General features: G+C 36.9%; 1 non-coding gene across 1 annotated transcript; it reads right to left on the bottom strand.

Annotated features, from left to right (window-relative positions):
* Positions 1-12,052: 12,052 nt before the first annotated feature.
* TRNAT-UGU (transfer RNA threonine (anticodon UGU)) lies at positions 12,053-12,127 on the bottom strand. The gene has a single exon. It is a non-coding gene; the product is annotated as a tRNA-Thr (tRNA).
* Positions 12,128-15,492: the final 3,365 nt, after the last annotated feature.

Raw genomic sequence — 15,492 nt, 5'->3', positions numbered from 1 at the left:
AATATTAAGATCAAGAAACCAAAATTTGTCCCCATATTTTGCCATGGAGCATCTAATTATGATTTTCATCATTTGATCAGGTACGAGGGGTTTGAGAAGCAGAATTTAAATATTTTAGCTGAAAATGATGAAAAATATATATCTATTAGCAAAACAATTAAAGTTAATGGTGTTCCTATTCACATAAGATTTCTTGATTCTTACAGATTTTTATCTGCTAGCCTGGATACACTGGCCACTCAATTATCTGATGATCAATTCAAAATCACACGTGCATTGTTTCCAAATCAGGACCTGGAATTAATTAGGCGGAAGGGTGTATATCCATATGATTATGTTACAAATTTTTCTAAATTTGATGAGTGTTCCCTGCCTCCACAACATGAGTTTTACAGCAAAATCAGAGGATCTGGAATTACTGATGAAGATTATCACCATGCCCAATTGATGTGGAACAATTTCAAATGCCGGACATTTGGTGATTATCACATGGCATATTTAAAACATGATGTAACCCTCTTAGCTGATATATTGCAGGCATTCAGAAAATCTTCTATGCAAAATTATAAACTGGACCCAGTGTATTTTTACAGTGCCCCGGGCCTAGCATGGGATGCAATGTTTTTGAACACTGAAATGCAATTGGAACTGATCCAAGATCAAGACATGTATCTGTTCAAGGAGCAATGTATAAGAGGGGGCATGGTGCAATGTTCTCAGAGATATGCCAGAGCAAATAACAAATATATTCCTGGTTATGATCCAGCACGGCCATCAAATTATATATTGTATGTGGATGCAAACAGCCTCTATGGTCATGCCATGATGCAAAAACTGCCATATGCAGGGCTTGAGTGGGTTGAAAATTTTAATATTGAGGATCTTCAGGGTTTTGATGATAGTGAGTGTGGCCTATTCTTAGAGGTTGATCTGACAATTCCAGATGATTTACACAACAAATTTTCTGATCTGCCCCCAATTCCCGAGGTTCAGTGCTCACCTGGCTCTAAACAGAAGAAGCTCATGATGACACTGGATTCAAAACAGGGTTATGTCATATATTACAAAAACCTCCAGTTCCTGATAAAACATGGTGTTCAAGTAACCAAAATTGGAAAAGTTTTGAGGTTCAGGCACTCAAAATGGTTGGAGCCATATATTAATACAAACACGGAGCTTCGAACATCTGCAAAGAGCCAATTTGATAAGACCTTGTTTAAATTGATGGTTATTTCAGTATATGGCAAAACAATTGAAAATGTCAGAAAACATACCGATGTTAAAATAATTACTGACCCCAGCCGGAGCAAAAAATTGGTTGCAAAGCCTAATTTCAATTACAGAAGAATTTATGATGAAAATATGGCACTTTTCAACATGAAAAAAACAAGGATTAAGTTTGATAAACCTATTTATGTAGGGGCTGCAATATTGGAATTGTCCAAATCACATATGTTAACATTGTATTATGATGTGTTGAAACCTTTTTATGGTGATAATGTAAAATTGATGTACATGGACACGGATAGTTTTATTCTTGATATTAAAACAGAAGATGTTTATAAAGATATGACCCAGCCTGAATTGTTTCAATACTTTGATACCAGTGAACATACAAAAATTCAACACCACCACAACAAAAAAGTGCCCGGCAAGTTAAAAGATGAGACACTTGGTGATGTTATTGTGGAATTTGCTGGGTTAAGTGCCAAGATGTACAGTTTTAAAACATGTGATGCTGTTGTCAAAAAAGCCAAGGGCATTGGCAGAGTGACTGTTGAAAAAGAGCTCCAATTTGAAGATTATAAAAATTGCCTCAAATCCCAGAGTTCAATCAAAACATCATAATCCAGAATTCAGAGTGTGGATCACTTATTGACTAGCAATATTGTAAGAAAAGTGGCTCTGGACCCACATGATGATAAGAGATGCATTTTATCATGTGGCATACATACTTTACCATGGGGTCATTGTGATTTGAAAAATGGCAATCAATGCCCAATCACAGAGCATGATTTGAAATAAATAAACATGCCTATGAACTTATTTGGGTTCAAAAAACGGACTGTTATGGACCTGCCGACACCACAACCCTCTCCTGATATGCAGTCTAAACTGAGTGGCTTGTTAATTATTCATCTGAACAGCATATTTACAGATGTTGATGATGAGACAGGCAAAATATTGTACATATTTAACAATAATTTAAATCATTACCAATTACCTGTGGGTGGGCAATTGCAATTTATTACAACTCCTGAGGGTGATGTTAAAATTTCAGTAGGGAGAAATATTTACAGAATTAAGCACTCAAACATGATTTCTGGCACTGTTTATACTGTTTCTGCTGGTGACTGCTTATATATTGAAGTCCCTGGATCTTATGATAAGCTTATACCTTTTTTTATAGAATTAAGAATCAGATATTCAATAATAAATAACTACTAAATCAAAAATGCCTAATGATATATTTGGCCACACAAGACATGAAGATCACAGTGATGAGATTCTGATGCTTGATGTCAGAGTCAAGAAATTAAGAAGTGATTTACAAGCTTTACAAACTACACTCAATGCCAGTCTTAAATTAGAAATTACAAATTTGCAATCAAAATGCATGGACCCTCTTCTTAAAATTGATTCTGAACTTAAATTATTGCTTCAGAAATATACTGATCTGGCGACATTGGATAATTTTCAAAGTTTAGAAGAAGCTGTTGCAGCTCTTCAAGCCAAATTTAAGACCCAGGCTAACAACTCTGAGCAATTGAAACAGCAATTAGAAGAGCAAATAAATAATGTCCAGACACAGCTCCAAACAATTGTCAAAAGCATAAAATCACAAGAAGATTTTGATCTAGTGATTTCCACTCTAAAGGAACAGATTCAGTCACTCCAAATACCTAATCTGGACCCTCTGAACAATGCCATAGCCGAGGTTAAAGAAAAAATTGAGACACTTGAAAATTTTATGAACAATTTGCCATCTTCTGATGCTTTGAATGCAATAACTCGGAGTGTAGCAAATATTAAGCTGCAACTTGAAACATATGAAGATTTTGGAAAAATTCAAAGTTCCATAACCCATCTTGAAGGTACAATAGCAGCAGTGCAAAGTGATTTGGCAAATGTACTAGAATCCCGATTGCCTGGGATTGTAGATACCCTTGTCAGTGTCCAGCAACAAATCACAAAGCTTGAAAACCTCAACACTGAATCTGAACTATCTCATTTTCATCACTTGATAGATGATATCCAAACAAAACTTGAAATTTTACAACAATCCACACCCTCTCAGGCAGATATAGCCCTGCTCCAAAATGCTATGCAAAATGTGGCTGATGCTTCTGAATTAAACAATGTGAAATTGGCACTTGAATCTTTGCAAAATACAGTATCAAATCTGATTACATCACAGGAACTTAAAAATATTAAGAGGGCAGTGAATCGCATATTGAAATCAGAAGATATCAAGAATATCCAGACAGAGATCAAACATCTCACTCAGACAGTGGCCACTCTACCAACCAATCAACATATAAATGAACTGCATGCCCTGTTTGAGGATATCAGAAGACAGGTCCATGACCTTACAGCTCAAAATTCAAAATTGGTAGTTGTTGAAAATTTGCAACAAATTGTAGCTAATATCAAGCAACAGCTAGGGACCATGGAATCCAATCAAGCAAATGCTCTGTCTGTTTTTGCCACCCAGCTTCAAGAAATTGTGCAGCAATACAAGAGACTTGCTGTGGACATAAAAATAAAGCCGGGCCATGATGATGTTGTTAGGACCATCAATGAGCACCTTGAATCTGTAACAAGCAGATTGCTCACAGCAGAAAAGGAAATAACAGGCATAATCGAGAATCCAAAACATACAGTAATTCTTGAATTGTACAGCATCCCCAACAAAGAATATGATTCTCCATTTACACCAGGAGGCAAAATATATATGCTGTCCCCTGCACAATTTTATTACCAGTTTTTTGTTGGGGGCACATTGAGACCAATCAAAATCAAATATTGGCTTCAACCACAGGCACACCACTACCCCACCTTATCAATAACAAATGCTGATAACAAAGTAAAAATCAGCAGTGTAGAATTGGAGGATTTTACAGATCCCAATACATTAGAAACATCCTATGTGGAAGATGATGGCACTCTGGAATTTAAAATACAGATAGGGGACAAATTTTATTTAGAAAATCCTGCAGTCTCAGCTGCTGAACACCCCATAGTTGCAATATTCTTGTTTACATATTATGTCTAGACAAATTATTGTTGATGAATTACACAGACAGGCCAGACATAATTTTAAGAGACTCCCAGTAGTCACAAAAAGCATAGATGATTTATGGCAGAGCGACTTGATTGAAATGTCGAGTGGGCAGTTGAAAAACTTAGACAAAATCAACAAGGGCTACAAGTATCTACTCACTGTAATAGACACATTTTCAAAATTTGCCTGGGCTGTGCCCCTTAAATCCAAGACTGGAAAATGTGTTACAGAAGCTTTTAGAACAATCATCAATCAGAGTGGAAGATCCCCGCGCTATTTGCAAACAGATAATGGCAAAGAATTTTATAATTCAGTGTTTCAACAATTTATTAAAAGCCAGGCAATAAAACATTATTCGAGTTACAGTGATCTCAAGGCCTCAATTGTAGAGAGATTCAACAGAACCTTAAAAAATCTTATGTATAAACAATTTACACTGCAGGGTAATTATAAATGGATTAATATTCTTCCAGAACTTCTACATAAATATAACAACTCGGTCCATTCCACAATCAACATGAAACCCTCTGAAGTAACTTCATCTGATGAGCAAAAATTGATCAGCACTGTTTATTATCCTAGATATCAGCCAACAACAAGAAAGGCCAAATACAGGGTGGGGGATCAAGTAAGAATAAGCAAATATAAGCACTTATTCAAGAGAGGCTTCACAAGAAACTGGAGCACTGAATTATTTACAGTGGTTCAGGTTAAACCCGGGACCCTTAACACATATATAATAAAGGATCACAGAGGAGAAATTCTCAAAGGCAGGTTCTATGAACAAGAGCTCAGCAAAACTAAACAGCCTGACACATATCTCATAGAAAAAATCATCCGCAGAAAAGGCAACAAGTTATTTGTCAAATGGCTGGGTCATCCGGAAAACAGCTGGATCGATGCAAACAAAATAATAATATGAGCACCTGGGATGTTATAAAAAGGCTGCCAGAACCTGAACAGCAGAATAAGAGAAATGGAAAATTGCTACCTGATAATATTATGTGTCTTATTGTTGGGCCATCTGCTTGTGGTAAAACTACACTATTAGTTGATAATTTTTTATTGGCACCCAACTGGTTAGACTGGAAAAACAGGCACTTGTATATCTTCTCTAAGAGCTTGGAACAATTAAAATATCAGCAACTGATGAAGCTATATGATGGATTGGATATTGCCACTTTTGAACCAGATGTTAAGCCACTTCATGAATGTCTCGATAATTCTGTTGTTGTGTTTGATGACATTATATTGGATAATCAAAACAAGGTTAGAAATTTCTTTACACAGGGCCGGCACAAAAACATTGATTGCTTCTACCTGGCACAGACTTTTTCAAAAATACCCAAGCAGCTGATCCGAGACAACAGCAATTTTATATGTGTGTTTCATCAAGACCATACCAACCTCAAACACATACATGATGAATATGTAGGTGGGGACCTGAGCTACAATGATTTTTCCAAGTTTTGCAGCAAGTGCTGGAGCCAGGACAGTTATGGGTTTGTCACAATTGATATGACAAGAACACCCAATAGTGGCAAATACAGAAATAAAATCAACAATTTTCTAGACGTAGAGACGTATATAAATAAACATGAAAAGGCCAATTATTGATGATCATAAGTTAAGAGATTATCTTGTAAAAAGATTTAAGGGATGGAAATCAGAGAACCGAGGAATTTATGAAAAACACAAACAAACAGAACAGCCTGTAATTGATGCTATTAATAATTTAGGTAAGAATATCAAAACTGTTACAGAGCAAAATCAAAATTTGCTCACAGAGCTTGTACCTGTAGCTGCTAGGAACATATTAGATTATCCATTCACCCCACTTTCCAGTATTCATACACCTAGTCCTCCTAGAAGAATTGAAGCTAGTCAAGATCCTATTGAATTGGGGCTTCTTGCTCAAAAATATTTATCCACACCTAAAGACAATAAAGATGAGGTTTTTGGCTAATATGCTGACACAGAGCTTGATGGCAGCATCATTCATAGAATTGGCAATTTCAGAGTAACATTTATGGGAGATGATATAATTGTATATTCAGAATCTCGTCTCGGAGAAAAAGGTGCTTTTGTTAAGTACACCGGAACACCTGGATTGAGGGAATTGATGACTAGGAAGAGACCTGGCAGCTATACAGATCAAGATTATGAGGATTACAAAGAAATATTAATAAAATCAGATGCTCTATACCAGAACAATGATCCCACACAAAAAAGAGTCAAGTCGAGCAGTGGAGCAAAATACAACAATTTAATCAAGCCCATATGGTCACAAATCAAGACTGGCAGTGGAATCAAACAATACAACACCCTGCCTAAAGAATTTGTCTGGGTTGATGATGTCAGGAAACTTGTAGATAGGTTATTGGTGATAGCTGGGGAGGAAAATGCTGGGAACCACAATTTTTACAATGAAAAGGTTGGAATTATGGACATGATAAGCACCAAATTGTCTAATTTTATAGTGAATGACACTAAGGGGATTGGATATCTCATAAAAATTATTAATACTCTACCACCTAAATTTTGGAATATTTCTGAGGGTCGGGGCCTTGTTAATGACATTATAAACAAGCTGCCATTTGAACTACACATTCCAGGCTATCAGTATTGTGGTCCAGGCACAAAATTGGACCATAGATTAAACAGAGGGGATTATGGTGTTAATCCTTTAGATGATGCTTGTAGAGACCATGATATTGCATACAACACACATTCTGATCTTGACAAGAGACATGTTGCAGACAAGAAATTAGAAGAGGCTGCATTTGGCAGATTTGTAAGCAAAGATGCATCTTTGAGTGAAAAATTAGCAGCATTGGGAACCACCATAGCTATGAGCACCAAACAAAAACTGGGGTGGGGGTTGTGAATATGTATATAATAAACCTACAATGAAGGCTAAGGGTGTTATGTATCAAATACCTTATGCAGGTCTGAAATCTCTTAAAACTATTGACAGTCTCTTAACCAAAAAGCAGCGCAAGAAAAAAAATTCTTGTATTGCAAAGGGTCATGGTATGAAATTTTTGCTTAGTACCCCCCAATTAAAAAAATTACAGCAATCAAGAAAAAAATCACATGTGGGGGGATTTATATTTACCATCCCTGCCATCTTAGCTGCTCTCGGGGCTGTTGGGAGCTTGGCCGGGGGATCAGCCGCCATAGCAAAAACAGTAATAGATGCCAAGAAGAATAGGGCAGAATTAGATGAGCAGAAGCGCCATAACCTGGCAATGGAGAAACAAGGCAAAGGTGTTAAGAGAGCCATGAATAAGTTTAAAAAAAAACAAGAGCCGCTTACAAACCAAGATATTGAAACTTTAATCAAACCACTGGGCATCAAACATTTTAGAGGTGTGTACATGTCTGATTCTTTACCAGAACAACCACTCAACAAAGAGTGTGGCATTGTTAATTTGGATGAGTACAAAAATCAGGGCACTCACTGGATTTGTTATCTTAAATATTTAAAAAATGAGGCATTTGTGTTTGATTCATTTGGAGGTGTTCCACCTGAAAATTTAATAAAATATCTAAATTCAGCTAATCTTTATTACAATAATGCCCGTGTTCAAAATTTCAAAGATGTTAATTGCGGACATTTGTGTTTATCTGTTCTTAGATACATGTCTCAAATAAATAAACCATCAATTGAAGATAATCAAAAAGCATTGTGGTATCTGAAACATCATGGGGGTATTTCATCTCACCAGCCAAAATTCAATATTGAAACTCAAATTGCATGATGACATTGTATATCCCAAAACAATAGCTCTCAGGGCATTTTATGGCATGTACCTAATCCCCAATATTACACACCACAACAATACAATTGCAGTTGGGGATGAAAAAATTGTCATCACTCCAGGGCAATATAATCTCTCCACTCTAAATGCTCAATTACCCAGAGGTGTAGTATTAACTCAAAATTCTGTTACTCACAGAGTAGAGATTGTATCTGCCACAGAAACAGTGGATCTGGGTACTATAGGAGAGCTGTTAGGATTTGAGAACAACACAAAACTTGAACCAGGCATCAAACACACTGCTATGAATATACCCAAATTCTTAGCCATAGAGACTCTGAATATTCACTGCAATGTGGCTGAGGGTATGATCACCAAATCAAATGGCATAGGCTCTCACAAACAAACAGGCATTATTGCAACATTCAAACCTAATTCTGAATTTATGGAGCCTATTATCTACAATCCATCCCCAACATTATATTTTCCTGTGTGCCATAATAGAATAGATTATATTGAATTGATGGTCACTAATGAAAAAGAAGAATTAGTTGATTTTGCTGGAGCCACAACAACTGCAATCATAGAGATTAACATTTAAATAAAAATACATACAAGAAGAAAATGGAAAATATTGAGAGTTATGAGCTACAATCATTCCCCCCAAACAGGAGGACATTTGCAAATTTAAATCAACCCAACACAGAGATTGAGGTTGATCTTGATGTAGGGGATGGCTTTATACACCCCCACAGAGCAGATCTATACATCAAATTTGATGTTGTAAAGCTCGATGGAACAGATTATCCGGCAAATTCAAATATAAGACTTGTAGACAATTTTGTGCCGCATCTATTCTCTGAAATTGAGATCAGAAAGCATGGTGTTGTTATAAACAGAGTGGATTATCCCGGCATTACCTCCACAGCTTTGGCCACATTAAAATTATCCAAAACCGAGGCTTCATACTACAAAATAGGCGGATTTGAAGCTGGTGATAAAATATTATCTAAGAACCACACAGTGCTGTTCCCGATGCGCCTGTTGCCAGGATTCTTCTCAGATTACAAAGAAATTATGTGGAAGGGTGGGTTAAGAATCACATTTAGAAGAGCTGCAAATGATAACAATGCCTTGATGAGGTACAGTGCAATAAACCCTACAGGGGAAGCTCTGCCCAATACCCTACCAGATGCAGGCAAATGCATTATTCAGACTATGGAGTTAAGAATCCCTGTTGTTGAGTACGAGGCCAGTTATTCTCTTAAATACAAAGCTGATATAATAAAAAATCCACAGATTCCTCTGCAATTTTATACATATCAATGCGTACAGAAGCCCGCAACTGGTTCTTATTATGAATTTGATGCTACAAATTCATTCTCCAGTATTCAATTTGACATGCCTGATTTTGTGGTGGTACTGTTTCAGACTGGAAGACACAACAATCAGGAAAAAAATTCAAGTAAATTTGATAACTGCAACATCAAGAACATATATCTTAAAAATGGCAGAAATGAGGTTTTTCCTAGAGAAAATTATAATTTAGATATGTCCAAGAATGATTTTCTTAAATTATATGAGGCTTTTTCGGCTTTCAAGAGGGTCACTACAGGCAATACTGACATGTACTACACACCAGATGAATTCAAGGCACAGAGACCCATGTTTGTAATCAATGCTTCAAAAAGGAAACAGGTTGTGGTGAATGATAGAACAAACATTAAAATTATCTGTGAATTCCATGAGGCTTTACCTGATGACACCATATGTAGTGTTATTCTCATAGGAGAAAAATCATATGTTTATGATGTAAGAAATGAGAGGGTCACAGAGCAATTCTAGAAGATATTTGCTCTATTATCCTGTTGTACAACACACAAACCTCAACTGTATTTCAGCTAGCAGTGAATATCTTATGTGTTGGCAGTTGTATATATTTCAATCTTATACAGGACTCGAACCCAAAGCCCCTGATTACAAGGCCACAATATTAACACGTCTCCAAATAGAATATGCCCACATTTTACTGGGTTCTGAAGACCTTGATACAGACAAAATTGGATTTTGTTTCTGTCATAATATTTTCCAAGTCTTTGCCTAGGTTCATATTATCGGAACAGAATTGCTTTCAACATGAAGAGGAGCAGTTCATTGCCTCTATGTCAGAAAATGCCTTGTTACATTTTCCCCTGTTGCATGTCGCATAGAAAGATTAATGGCCCCTTCAGTGAATCGCACAGAAAAATCATTAATGTCCCCCCTTCTAGCGTGTAGATTTTATCTCTTGCGTGCCGGCAAGGCATGGAGGCAAAACATTAGTCTTTTGATAGATTAATATCAATTCATGCATTTCCGAGCTAAATAATTGCTTACCCCGAGCAATGGAATTGATCAGAGATTAGAAAAAAAAAAAGCAGGCAACAGCTCAAATTTTGCTTGTATTTTGTATTGAATTAGATCTGTAAGTTGTAGAGCATAGAAATATGGCCAAAAACAATATCAAAAAAGCCATATTTTTGACAAGTTTATAAACAACAATCACACAGATATAGCTTTTACACACATGGCTATATCTGTGTGAGCAGAGGAGGGAGGAGGTTTTCAGATCTGGGGGCTATCAACTAGCAGTAATTATTCTCAAAATCTCACTTGTAGAATTATTATTTTGCCACATGTATTTCAATCTTAAATATTTTATCAGGACTCGAACCCAGAGCCCCTTGTTTACAAGACAACAATATTATCATTTTGCCATCAGGGGAGGCTTCACATTTTATGAGGACTTAAACCCGAACCTCCACACCTGAAAAATTGGGGTATAGGCCCCTTTTGCCATTGTTTTAAGTATGGGTAAATCTATCTGTTGAGCCCTCGCCTTTTCTACACTAGAAATTCAGAATTTCTTAAAAATCAGAGCATATCACACCTGAAAAATTGGGGTATAGACCCCTCTTGCCGTTGTTTTAAGTATAAGCAAATCTGATTGTTCAATCAAATAGCCTCGCCTTTTCTACACTTGTAAGTTGTGCTTGCTATAGCATCAATACAACTACTAACCTCAAAGAATTTAATTGTGAAAAGTGCCACTTTTAAACATAAAGATATCCATGAATATACCTGGTAGTAGGGCCGTGTGGCCGGTTGAGAAACCTTAAGTGAGGTTCAGTATTGCCAACCCACCCCAAGAAAATTTCACCATATGATATTTTACAGGCGAAGCTACCCTACAATTAGGAGTTGGCAACACTGACTAGTTGCTTCACAAACCTCTTGTTTTTTTAAACATATGATATTTCACAGGCGAGGCTAACGTTACAAGTTGACGGCGTAACCTTCTATAAGATGATAAGTATGCATTAAGATGAAGAAGACGCTAACTGGCAATAGCGATGTTAATTCTTCCTCCTTTCTACCCCCCTCCCTACCGGGCCTCCCCTATGGCGCAGTGGTAGCCTTGTATTCAAGGGTTTGTTACCCGGCGAAGGTACAAGTGGTTCTTGAAACTGTAGGTCGAGCCCCGATAAGCCTTACTGTGCATAAAATAGACTTAAAACACCAAATCAACAACTGTTCCCTCTTTTCTTCTCCTCTGTTTTTTCTAGAATACTGATCTATTGCATGCTAACCAAACCTCTTGGGAAGCAGGGCCTCTTGTAACGCCACGGGCGAAAACGTGCATACTTCTGTTTTTCCACATGTATGTATGTATGTATGTAATGCGATTTAGGGGGAAGAGGGGCCAAAATTTTGAACTTACGGCTGGAAAAATGTTTTCTATAACATGTTTTCGTTCGAGGCAAATTCATAGGTAGATATTGTTAAATAAATATTAATATTGTAAATATATACTTATTGTATTTAGTTTTTCGGTATCAAAAAAGCGACTGTCATATCGTATTTGAAAATTACGCTTTGCCTGTGAACATCTAGAAACGACAATTTCGTTCGTAAGGCTAATCGGGACTGGACCTACAGTTTAAAATAAAATCCGAACCACTTGTGCCTCGACCGGGTATCGAACCCGGGACCTCTTGATTACAAGACAATGACGCTACCGCTGCGCCATCGCAGAGGCTAGTGGAAGTACTGATAGATTGATTGATTTGATGTTTTAAGTCCACATTATGCACCGTAAGGCTAATCGGAGCTGGACCTACAGTTTAAAATAGGATCCGAACCACTTGTACAGAGGGATTTATTTAAACACCCGGAAGGCGGGGAGTGAAGCTTCTCCTTCTCCTTCTCCAGACAGCTGTGTGGATGTTGCTAGGGACGAGCCTGGTCAGGTGGTTCTACCTGCCTGTTACGTCATATCGCATAGGTAGCTCAAGCTCCTGGCTATGGTTGACAGGAAAGAAAGCAAGCGATGATTCACATGAACGGCCCGTGACGCCTGCACATTTTGGTAAAAAACATATATTTGAGAGCCCATAATCGAATACAGATACTACATTTAGAGCACTTTCGATTTCCTTTCTGATATAAAAATTTAGAATCGACTGCGAAATAGTGAGTGTCGTATCACAACTGGCCAGGCTTCGCGAGTTTTGAAACTCATAGACGCTTGAAGTATTTTTATAACGCATTTTTTTTTATTTTGCGCCGCTCTCTGTCATTTTTAATCAATCACGGCGATTACGGTGAGTAATGATTTGAAAATACACTCACAGAGAACACCCTTGCCAGGATTCGAAACAGGGAACTTCGGTGTGTGACTGCGTCAACCAATTAACACACCAGATCACCTATCCGTATGGCATATATGTGTATATTTATACAACTGGCTGGCGTGTAAAAAATGGAAGAAAATGATACATTTATTTGTATTTTAGTTTTCCCCTTAATTTTCGTCCACATACAAATTAGACATTAGTGAGTTTCTCAATTTCAAATCTTCGCCCCCCCCCACTCCCAACCAATCTATTAATTTTTGAGAAATTAGAATTACACTAACACAGAATATTTACCTAGTATTCTTGATATATGCCCACCTGAAAATATTTATTTATTTGAAAGATTTATTTCGATCTGCGAAGTGTTTTGAGGAGAAGGATCGAGAAATTATACTGGTAAAACAATTTGAAATTATAACTTCACTCTTAAGTAATCGTGTTTCCAAAAGGACTACAAAAGTAGCGATTGCTGCAAAACACACACACACAAACGAAAAGGGGATACGATCGATTTACTAAAATAATGAAACAAGTCTGTGTTAGGTGATTGGATATGAATTTGTTGATTTGCATTATTTCATAAGTCAAAACAATGAACTGAAAACGTAGCTAAGATAATGGTAGTTAATTTTTATTCACTAAGATCTAAGCTACAGTTTTGTTATTTTTTTCGATATTATTAACAATGCTATTCTCCCGGGGAAGAATATAAACATCTGAATATCATCAGACTATATTTCCACCCCCTTAGCTGAAATTGATCTCCTGGGGAGGGAACCACTGTAGTAGGCAACTTTTCTGTGCTCTTACATTACGTAAGACACCGTGTCACAGAGTAAATGTGCCCTAAACTAACATGCCGAGTCATAAATTAGTTTACAGTGGTGGGTGAAAAATAATGAATATGAATGTTTTAAACACTTCTATACTTCGCAAGTATTTATATATTGTAAATTGCGTTAACTTCTATATATTTAGCTAATGTATTCGTGCTCTTTAGCTATGTTTATATAAATCGTTGGTTCAAATGTAGCATTCGACATACAGTGGCGCCGCTATCGGAGAAAAGTAAAAATAGACAATCCCAGGGGAAAGTAAGAAGGGTCAGAATATCTTCAACCTATTGGAACCAACCTCTCTTTTGACGTGAACTTGTTATTAATATAAAATTGTAGCCTTACGTAAGTCGGTGATTCATACAAAATACTGTACTTTACCCCTATCTATTAGGACGGATTGTATGAACGAAAAATTCCATTAATATTAATAATAATAATACACCAATATTGAAGATACCTTTGTTACTTCTAAGTGATGCCGTATACAAGTGAGGTGACAAGGGGTCGAATGATCGGAATGTGGCCGGTCAGTAGAAGATATCGCTATGGCTGTTGGCAGAGACCCATCTTGTGTTAAATATTAGATTAAAAGATATGAAGAGGAGGGTGAAGATGGTTTAAAAACTCGCAGAAAATCAGGCCCGAAACGAAAAACCACCATGGAACAAGATGTGGAAATATTAAATATGAATAGAATGAACCCATTTCTACCAGCATCAAAAATTTGTCAAGATCTGAACCTGCCATGCGCAGCATCAACTGTCCGGAGGCGTCTTCATTCGGCAGGTATTCACAGCCGAAAGCCAGCAAGGTAATAACTGTTGACAACCTATCACAGAAATGAAAGAATTGGATTTTTTCTGAAATATATGAGTAAACCTGCAGAATTCTGGGACACGGTTATATGGAGTGACGAAAAGGTGTTCAGTTCAGATCAACTTGGTCAACTTACGGTGTGGCGATCAAAAAATACTCGTTACGTTCAACAATATGTTTTGGCGCAGAAAAGAAGTGGAAGGGTGAGTGCTGCATTTTGGGCCTGGATGAGCAGTGCAACTATGGGTGAATTGATAGAAATTTCTCCCAGAATGAATTCACAGGAGTACGTTTCAGTGTTAGAAGAATGTATGCTTCCTACTGTCCGTACAGTATACCCAGTTGAGGAGATTCCCATCATTAATTTTGTACACGACAATAGCAGCGTCCACGCATCTCATGTAACCAAGCATTGGCTTTTAAGTCACCAGGAAATTTCAACTTTACAATGGCCACCAAAATCACCTGACCTAAATCCTATCGAGCACATCAGGTCGGTGGTTGTAAGGGAGTGGGAACCACGGCAAAACGGAGAAGAGAAGAGTTGGTTGCCCATGTTCAGGACGTGTGGAAGACCGTTCAAAACCGACCACGAATTTGTCAGAGACTAGTTCAGTCTGTTCCTAAGAGACTTAATGAGGTTATAGATTGTGACGGATGGTGGACACATTATTAAATAGTATTGTAAACAGCAATATTAGTGTAGAAAGCAAAGAAAAGTTCCTGTTGCAATTGTAATTTTCTATGTAAAGGGTGTGATTTATCTGAAATAGTAGTTTGTAGAATAATGTGTAATAATTATTTGGTGAATACGGGAAAGAATAGGAACAATACAAAAAAAAAAAAAGAAACTTGATGACAAAAACATGTTTCACTCTATTTGTACTGTCTTGATTTTGTATTTGCTTTATAATATTATTTTCGTAATTTTACTCATGAGTGAAACAATAAAGACAGAGTGAGAAGCATTTGTGAATAGAATAAATAGGTTATAGTGCTAATAATTAATATTTTAATTGATGGACTAAATTACAGACTACACAAAAGTGTTCATTCTATATTTAAATACACTAACAAATATAAACCTACATTATCGTCTTATAATAAACACT

The sequence above is a fragment of the Lepisma saccharinum genome, chromosome 17 (genome assembly GCF_977018435.1).
Source record: "Lepisma saccharinum chromosome 17, izLepSacc3.1, whole genome shotgun sequence".
NCBI lineage: Eukaryota > Metazoa > Arthropoda > Insecta > Zygentoma > Lepismatidae > Lepisma > Lepisma saccharinum.
This window is presented reverse-complemented; position numbering and strand designations above follow the sequence as displayed.